At 37.0% G+C, this 8,716-nt stretch overlaps 1 pseudogene across 1 annotated transcript; it reads right to left on the bottom strand.

The window, feature by feature from the left end:
* Positions 1 to 1,391: 1,391 nt before the first annotated feature.
* LOC145806718 (E3 ubiquitin-protein ligase SIRP1-like) lies at positions 1,392 to 3,956 on the bottom strand (annotated as a pseudogene). The gene has a single exon (XR_014350188.1). The product of XR_014350188.1 is annotated as an E3 ubiquitin-protein ligase SIRP1-like (transcript).
* Positions 3,957 to 8,716: the final 4,760 nt, after the last annotated feature.

The following is an 8,716-nucleotide window of genomic DNA, read 5'->3' on the forward strand; positions in this document are numbered from 1 at the left end:
AATAAATATAATTGGGATGCGGTCAGGTGAAACGGGGCGGAAGAAGCAAAATCCGTCCCCGTCCATCTTTCTCAACGGGGCGGAGTGGAAGATGCAAGAGAGGAGCGACGTGAGAGAAAATGATCATCCCTGATGAGATATGTTAGATTATAGTAGGTAAGAAGTGATGCATATGTATGAGATGATGTTGTAGACACCTCGTTTTTAGTTCTTAAGGCCGATCAAAGATTACACTTGGGCAGATCAAAGTTTTTTGTTCTTAAGGGAGGGAGGGGGCTCTCCAAAAAAAAAACTCCCAATGATGAAAGCATAGGTCACTCGTGACTAGCCAGCCAAAGCTTATTTTGTTTATCTTGTTTTTAGCCATAGGTTGTCTTGCTTATCTTGTGCGATTTTTAACAATGTATTCCTCTAAGGCCATGTTTGTTTGGTGGATATGTACTTGAGATTGGACTAATAACCAAACCAAACCAAACGAAACCTTAAGTCCCATCAAATGGGGTCGGCTACATGAATCCTTCTTCTCCACGCGGCCCTATCAAAAGCCATTTCATTAGTCAAATTAAGTAGATTCATATCTCTATTTATAACGCTAGTCAACGTTAATCTAGGCCTACCCCGTCCCCTAACACTTCCATCTACCGTTACAGCATCGCATCTCTTCACTACTGCCTCTGTTGGTCTCCGTTGAATATGACCAAACCATCTCAAACGATTCTCTCTCAACTTATCTTCTATCGGTGCTACTCCTACCCATTCCCGAATACACTCATTCCTAATCCTGTCCTGTCTAGTCTTACCACACATCCACCTTAGCATCCTCATCTCAGCCACACTCATCTTATCTACATGTTGTTTCTTAGTTGCCCAACACTCCGTCCCATACAACATAGCTGGTCTAATATATGAAGTACGGAGTAACAATCCATTCGGATGTGGTATCCTATATATGACGGACTATTCAATCCCACATTGGGGGTAGGATATAAATTGGGAGACTAAGTCAAAATCTGGACTAACTTATCAAATGACCATAATAAAGATATTATGGCTAATATATTGGATGTCCCATGTCATGTCATGTTCCATCAATTTCAATCCTCTTATACAAACATCGGATTGGATAATATTTTGTTAATCCCTCCTTATAATCCTAACTCAATCCAAACATAGAATAAGATACACAATTTAAGGGGATTCGTAGTCCTAAGACTATTAGTTATGGAAATATTAATCCAATCTAATCCAATCCGCCCAAGATGAAAATGTTTATAGAAAAAACAGAAGATCTATATATTGAAGACACATGCAATAGATCAAAAAGTACAACAAATTGTGGTATTTTTTTTTTCTCCTCTCTTCCTACACAAGAATATGATATAGCAAGGAAAACACTAAGGAGTATGTACATACATAATTAAACAAGCAAGGCAAAGGAACATCCAGGCAACATAGAGAGCACAAGAAGCTGCTGCCAAGTATGTATTACTACTTCAGTGATTATACTAGCAGCAGTAGTAGTAACATACTCAATTCTCATCATCCATATTAGAAGCATTTCTGGCTGCATTTGTTGATGATGCTGACATTGAAGACCATGTTGCTGAGGAGAAATTGGAATTCCCATTCCCATTCCTTGAGGATAATGTAAACAAACTACTGAGAGGCCAAGGAAGAGGCAATGAAGACTGTCTCCCATTTCCATTTCTACCATCGTCATTGTCATCATCATCCCTCTCCCCCCTCTTCTTCACCAAAGCTGCCATTGCCATTGTAACTCTCCCCACCATTATTATTATTATTCCTAGACCCATCAGAATCAAACTTTGATTCATCTGAAGGCAACTGATACCTGCAAACCGGACAGGAACTATGAAGCTCCAGCCAAGGCAGAATACAACCACTATGGAACTTATGCTTACAAGGCATCTCCTTGGCTTCTGTCCCAATCTCAAAGTCTTCCAAACAGACACAACAGTGCATATTCTCCGCAATTTTCACAGTGGGCATTGCATCTACTGCTTCTTTCTGGGCTGGTGGGGTTCCATATCTGTTTGGATCATTCTCGGCCAAATGCTGCAGCAGTAAGTCCAAACCAGGACCTATGAAATAATCCCCCAAAGAGCCAATGGGGTTTGGGTTGTGATTCTGGTGGTTTCGGGAATTGTTTGATGAATAATCATAAGAAGAACCACTACCACCACCACCACCACCACCACCACTATTACCCTGCTGAACAATGATAGTCTGATTGAAGGGATTGATCAGAATCACACCTTCTCTGTCTGTAATTTCATTAGTATTCCTATCCCTATTTCTGTCCCTATTCTCACTTTCAGAGTTGTCTGATTCAGAAAGCATCCCAGCTCGAATACCATGAAGAAGTTGGAGAATGGTGGCTGAGCTCCTCCTCCTCCTGCGAATGATGGATTCTAGTTCCCGATCTAATTCACTCTCTCCTTCCTGCTGGCTGCTGCTGCTGCTATTGTTGTTGTTGTTGCCGCTCTCATCTTCTTCATAATATTCATCTTCAAATTCTAGTCTTCTTCTTCTGAATCTTCTGCGGCCACGGTGATTGCTCATCATGCCAAGCAAAATTGGGGCCCAGAGGGAGAGGGCATGGTCGGATTCAGATTCAGATTCAGTTCCAATTCGAGTTTCTCTACCTCCACGTCCACCTCCAAAGTGGTAGTAGTCATTGGGGAATGGGTGGTGGTGGTCTACAGGGGGGGAGTCCATTTCCTCAACGAACCCACTATGACAGAAGGGACACTTGATCATCATCATCTCTGCTTCCATGACTGGGTTCACCATTTGGGAGCACATGTGACACCAATACCTTGCTCCTCCTCGTGCTGCTGCTGCTGCTGCTGCCGTTTCGTCCATATTCTGTATATATATATATATATATATATATCTGTTTTAATAATTCCTCCCTCCCTCCCTCCCTCCCTCCCTCCCTCTTTGTTCACAGTCTGTCTATCTGTCACACCAACACCAAACGATATTATTATTAATCAAACCATAATACTCAAACACATACAAAATTATTCAAAGAAATGCCCACTCCATTCCACCACCATCATCGCCGAACACAATTCACCCAACCAAAAACAAAAGAAAAAAAGAAAAAGAAAAAGGAAAATAGAAAGTATGCAATTATTTGGCTGAAGAACAAAACTCAACAAATTTAACAAAATCTCCTAAACGAATGTATTTTTGTCCTCTGCCTATTCCTACCCAGAAAAAAAAGAAGCAAAATATATGGGGAAGAAAGCTGGAAAACACAGATCAACCTTAGCACAAAATGGAAAAATTATTAGTAAATGTGAAATGGTGGAAATTATTGGAACCGGCAGAACAAGAGTGGAGCGTAAATGGAATCGGAAAAGCAATCAATCAAGCAAACAAACAAATAACCAAAAAATTGAAGTTGGGTGAGGAGGAGGCTCTTACCTTACCTTACCTTACCTTACATCAAATCATATCATATAAATAGATGAGATTGGAATATATTTAATAATAATAACTCGCACTAACAAGGAGACCGATCATTCTCAGAACCCCTCTACCAAATAATGTCAGAGAGAGAGAGAGAGACACACACACACAAAACAGATCCTACGCAGAAAAAAAAAAATGATTTGAAACAAAACAGATCTGTCATTATTATTATTATTATTCATTGACCCAACTGCAGGAGGAGGAGGAGGAGGATGAATATAGGAATGGTAGGTGTGATGGAGGGGAATGGAAGGCTGGGGAGTAATAAATAATAATAATAATAATCACACAAACAGGAGAGATTACAAAACAGCACAAGACTCCAGAAGGTAACTTACAACAACCACATCCCCAACCCCACCCCTTACTAATTAATGACAATGAATTTTGTTAGACAAATCTAACTCATATTTATCAATTCATATATGTATATATATAAATGTTTTGCTCATAATAATAATGATGATGAAATGATTTCTATATATATATTTTTAATAATTGTTAAACTCATTTGAAAAAAAACGCAGCAGGCTGCATCCAAATAAATAAAAAATAAAAAATAATAAAACAGAGAGGAGAGGGAGAAAAAGTAAAACAGAGAGGTCAGAAATTTTTACCTCTCTTCACATGAAATCTCTGAAGAATTTCTCCTTGTCCATTATATCTATATACGCTTAATAAAATCGGAGAATACTGGAAGAGAGGAGAGGAAGAAAAAGTAACATTGAGATTATTGTAGTCTTTATGAATAATAGAAATATAAAAAAAAATAAAAATAAATAAAATAGTATCAAACAAACTCGCTGGATGTGATTTTTCTTTTCTTTTCTTTTCTTTTCTTTCCTTTTCTTTTTCCTTTTTGGGTGTCTTTCCCTGTGAGGGGACTGGAGGTGGAGGATGTGGCGGAGGAGGGAGGGTCAGTAGTCACCCTTGATTTAGAATCTCGAAAAATCAACCTATGCCTCCTCAAAAGGCGTTCTTCTAATTTCTCATTTTTCCACAAATCAATCATCCTTCCAAAAACATCACAATCAATTGATTTGGGCACAAGTTTAATAAGTAATTTATAAGCTGTCACAACATTATTATTATTATTATTATTTTATAAAAATTAAAAAATTAATAAGTTTTTGTTTAGAATGAATTTTTTTAACTTGATTTTTTGATTATTTATTATTTTAATTTGGTTAAAAAAATTTATGTTTGGGACAATGATAGTTTTTTTTTTAATTTTTATAATTAATTTGATGGTTATAAAAAAAAAATAATTATAAATTAAATGCGAAATACTCTGTTTTATCTTTATTGACTAATTTATTTCCAACCTTGCATCCTAAACAACACCTAAATAAGCAAACCACAAATTAAAAAATCAAACCAGTATATGTTGGGTAATTATATTTACATGATACTTTTAGCTTATTATACATCTTTAAAGAAATTTTTTATTTACTTCTTGTTAGGCCCTTCCTAATATCAAAACTAATCATAAATTACACCCTTCACAAATTACTTAATTGGTTTCTCATTACACAATTTTTTTTTTTCTTTTGTTCAAAAAGCAATACTCCCAACATAGACGAGCATAAACCGATGTCGAGCATACACTGACGACGACACCAGCCATCACACCATCTACAAACACACCAACAACTACACTTCAATGAGTACACTAGTCATCTGACTATCATGTTTATTTAGCAAATGTGAGGAGTGATTTTTCAATATTCCTTCGTCCCAAACAGATCTTTGTTTGATCCTCGCTCCAATACCTAAAACAGGAAACACTTCAGTTGGAGGTGACAGGATTAGCACTCTAACAGTTAAGTCAGACTTCGTATGAGAGTGAATGAGTGCCTTTTTTTTAGATGGAGTTTAGTTCAATGATAGTGCATACATTTTTCTCTGTGTCTACATTCTTTATGTAGTCCTTTGGTGTAGATGATGTAGATATTTCCTATGTAATTTGACCTGTTTGTCATCATCATTTGAATGTGAAGACCCAATTTCTAACTACACCTTCGGAAAGGGACACCCTAGGCCCACTTTGGTACTCAACATAGTTGTTTGCCCATTCTATCAATATCACTTACTTGGCGCATCATTTGATCGGCGAACATGCCGCTCGGCGTTTCATTCCTCGACAGTTCAATGGGCCTAGTTTGGTTTGGGCCTATGATAAATGGGCCTAGATATGCTTTGCTTGCCAAATTTGCAAGTTTTGTACTCGACTCACACATCAAACATCCTAAATAATTTTTCTTTTTTTTTTTGTTGTTGGTGCTTATTGCAATTTTTTTGGTATTTATAATCATTGTTTAATATGTTTTAAAAAAAATAGTTAATCATTGTATTTTGGTGATTACCATTTGAGGTTTCATTTTGATTTTTGTCATTTCTTTTAAGTGTTCTATACATTTTGCTTCAACAATTTTTTACGCACGGTTCAACATTAGTTCGTCGAACCAATTTGATGTGTCCAATACTATAATGCCGAACAAATTAAGTTTGTCCAGCTCTATATTGCTAAACCAATTAGGCTTGTCTAACTCCCTATCATCGAAGCAATTGGGCTTGTTTGACTCCTTATTGCTGAACATTGTTAGTTTGTCTGGCCGAACGTTTCTAGATTAAATTTTTATCTTATTTTATGGAATTACAAGTAACCTATCTATATTCAAAATGTTTCATCCATTTTTTATTTTTATTGTTATGCAGGAATGGAAGTTGGCGGTTCCTCACATGTTCTACCAATGGTGTCTAATAGAAGACGTGGTAGGCAAACAATACCTAAGGTGTTGGACATTGATACGTCTACTAATCAAAACCTTAATGTGGACCTTAGTGTAGAGGATGATTCAAACATTGAACTTGATGATGTTGGTGTACTAGATCAGAATATAGGACCAGTTTCGAGTGCCCCCAAGATCTTTCGTTACTGATTAGTTTTTGAAATTGTCTTGCTACCACTATTTTGGTAGAAAGAGATATTTATTTAATTATTTACATTTTACGAGTGATATGTCACTTTTGAAATTGTATACATGTTTTATGTAAAATGCACGAACGAGAACCTCTTAAATGTTTGAATCATGCCTCTAAGATTGGTGAATGAAAATGGATCTTGCCCACAACCCAAAATCATAAGTCAAGACATTTAGTTCAATAGTTTGGGCTTGGTGTCCTTGTTGATTGCCCATACAACTATGACAATAGGGTGGTTGTATCCACCTTTGTAGAAAGGTGGCATACAAACATCTTCAACATGCCAGATAGTGAGACGACTATCACTTTGGATGATGTGCAGACCATACTTGGGATATCGGTAATGAAATTACGAAGTTCAAATATTATGTGTCTAGAAAGGGGGTGAATAGGCTATCTAATTAAAAATTAAATTTTTCTGGTTCAGTTTAGTTGATTAAACAGATTAAAGCATGAAAAAACAAATCAACACATGAATACCATATTTTATGTGGCAAACTCGAAAAGGGTGAAAAATCACAGTCCCAACACTCAATACAATCTACTAAGATCGAAGAATACAAATACAAAGTTAAGACGACTAACAACCTTCACTTAGGTTTACCTAACACAATGTTTTGTAGTAACTCCACGAGCACAGCATGACTCAGTCAGTCTTCTTTATCTTCAAGATTCCACAAAGCTTCAACTTCGATCTCCGTTCAACGAACGGCTTTGTAAAAAGACATGTAGAGGTTTTGAGGGTTTTTATAAAACTATCTTAGTAATATTCTCTCATAAATATGAAAATTAAAGCTCAGAATTATTCTCGAGATCTATGTGTAAAATATTTAGGATACCATAAAACAAATTATGGAGGATTTTATATAGATATAAAACAGTTTCTAAAACCAATTCAAGAAAGGTTTTTGTATTCCTTTTAAAACTCCTTTTGTGAAAAATCTTTTCCAATCCAACTGCAACACAAATCCAATTTAGGGTAGGTTTTTGGAAATCTTTTAAAACTCTTTTTGGACAAAACCTTTTCCAATAAGGTATGAATATGTATGCAAATAATACCTTGATGGGTAAGTGATTGAATCTTCTAAACCCCAAAGCCACTAGTACATGATCTCAGCTACACTTCCTTCATACACTAGTATTCTCTGAACCCTAAAGCCATCTAGGTCCAACTGAATAATGAAAGCTTCTAAGTATGGTTGAACTAGCCCCACTAGGTCCTCCTCTGGGAATGAAATAATTGGATCCTTGTTGGGGGATTCAACCCTTGGCCTTTTGTACCCTAGGGTGTGTTTTGGTCTGTAGACCTCTCCGAGATGCGTTGCTTTCTGTATCTCTCCTATAGCTTGTACTCTCCGTTTTGGATGTGTAACTCCTTATATATCACATTGATTATGCCCCTTGGGTGTTTTGTTGTCCCCTCATTTCCTCATTGCTGGGCATTCTGCCCACCTCGATGATGATCTCCTATGGAGTTGTTTCAACATCTAGTTGTTGCCATCTCGTCCAAGTAACGTTTGAATGAGAAGCAGTCCTCTGTTTTGTGGCCTACGTCATCATAGTAGACACATTTTGCCCTCTAATTTATTACTTTTGGATCTCCGTTCATCTTGGTTGGCCATTTGAACCAAGGCTTATTTTTTAAAAATTTTTGGTAGGATTTGCCCGATTGGGAGCCTGAACACTATCTGGATGACATAGTGTCGCAGCCCAATCCTGCCCCTAAAAGTTTGGGCATGACCTAATCAGAAACGGACATTTAACCTGACATATAAAATACGGGGCCCGAACGGAAGCACAAAAAAAAACATAACAGGAAACAAATTCCATTGAGCCATTACTACCACGCCAGGATTATAACAGATAAATATTATACCAAACATGCACCTGAGCATCGGTTATATACATATACATATACAAACCCAGCCCTACGATTGGGCGTAACAAAAATATTTGAGATGAGAAAGTTATATACAATCATCCTTAGATAAGAAATCAAAATATGAGCCAATATGACAACAGAACTTCACAAAACATAAGAGGCTTCGTCTAGTGCCTGGTCATTCAAAGGTTGACAAAAGGAAGACGCGTTGTAACAAGCCCGCAGGGGACCTCGCTACAGCTCGGACTCGATTTTGTTGTCACGGTTCTAAATCTGAACCAAAGAGTCCAAATCCGGCAAATCGTTTTGAGAAAACAGATTTTTGAAAGAAGTGCCAAACATGGA

This window comes from Camellia sinensis, chromosome 14 (assembly GCF_055761805.1).
Source record: "Camellia sinensis isolate YWXY chromosome 14, ASM5576180v1, whole genome shotgun sequence".
NCBI lineage: Eukaryota > Viridiplantae > Streptophyta > Magnoliopsida > Ericales > Theaceae > Camellia > Camellia sinensis.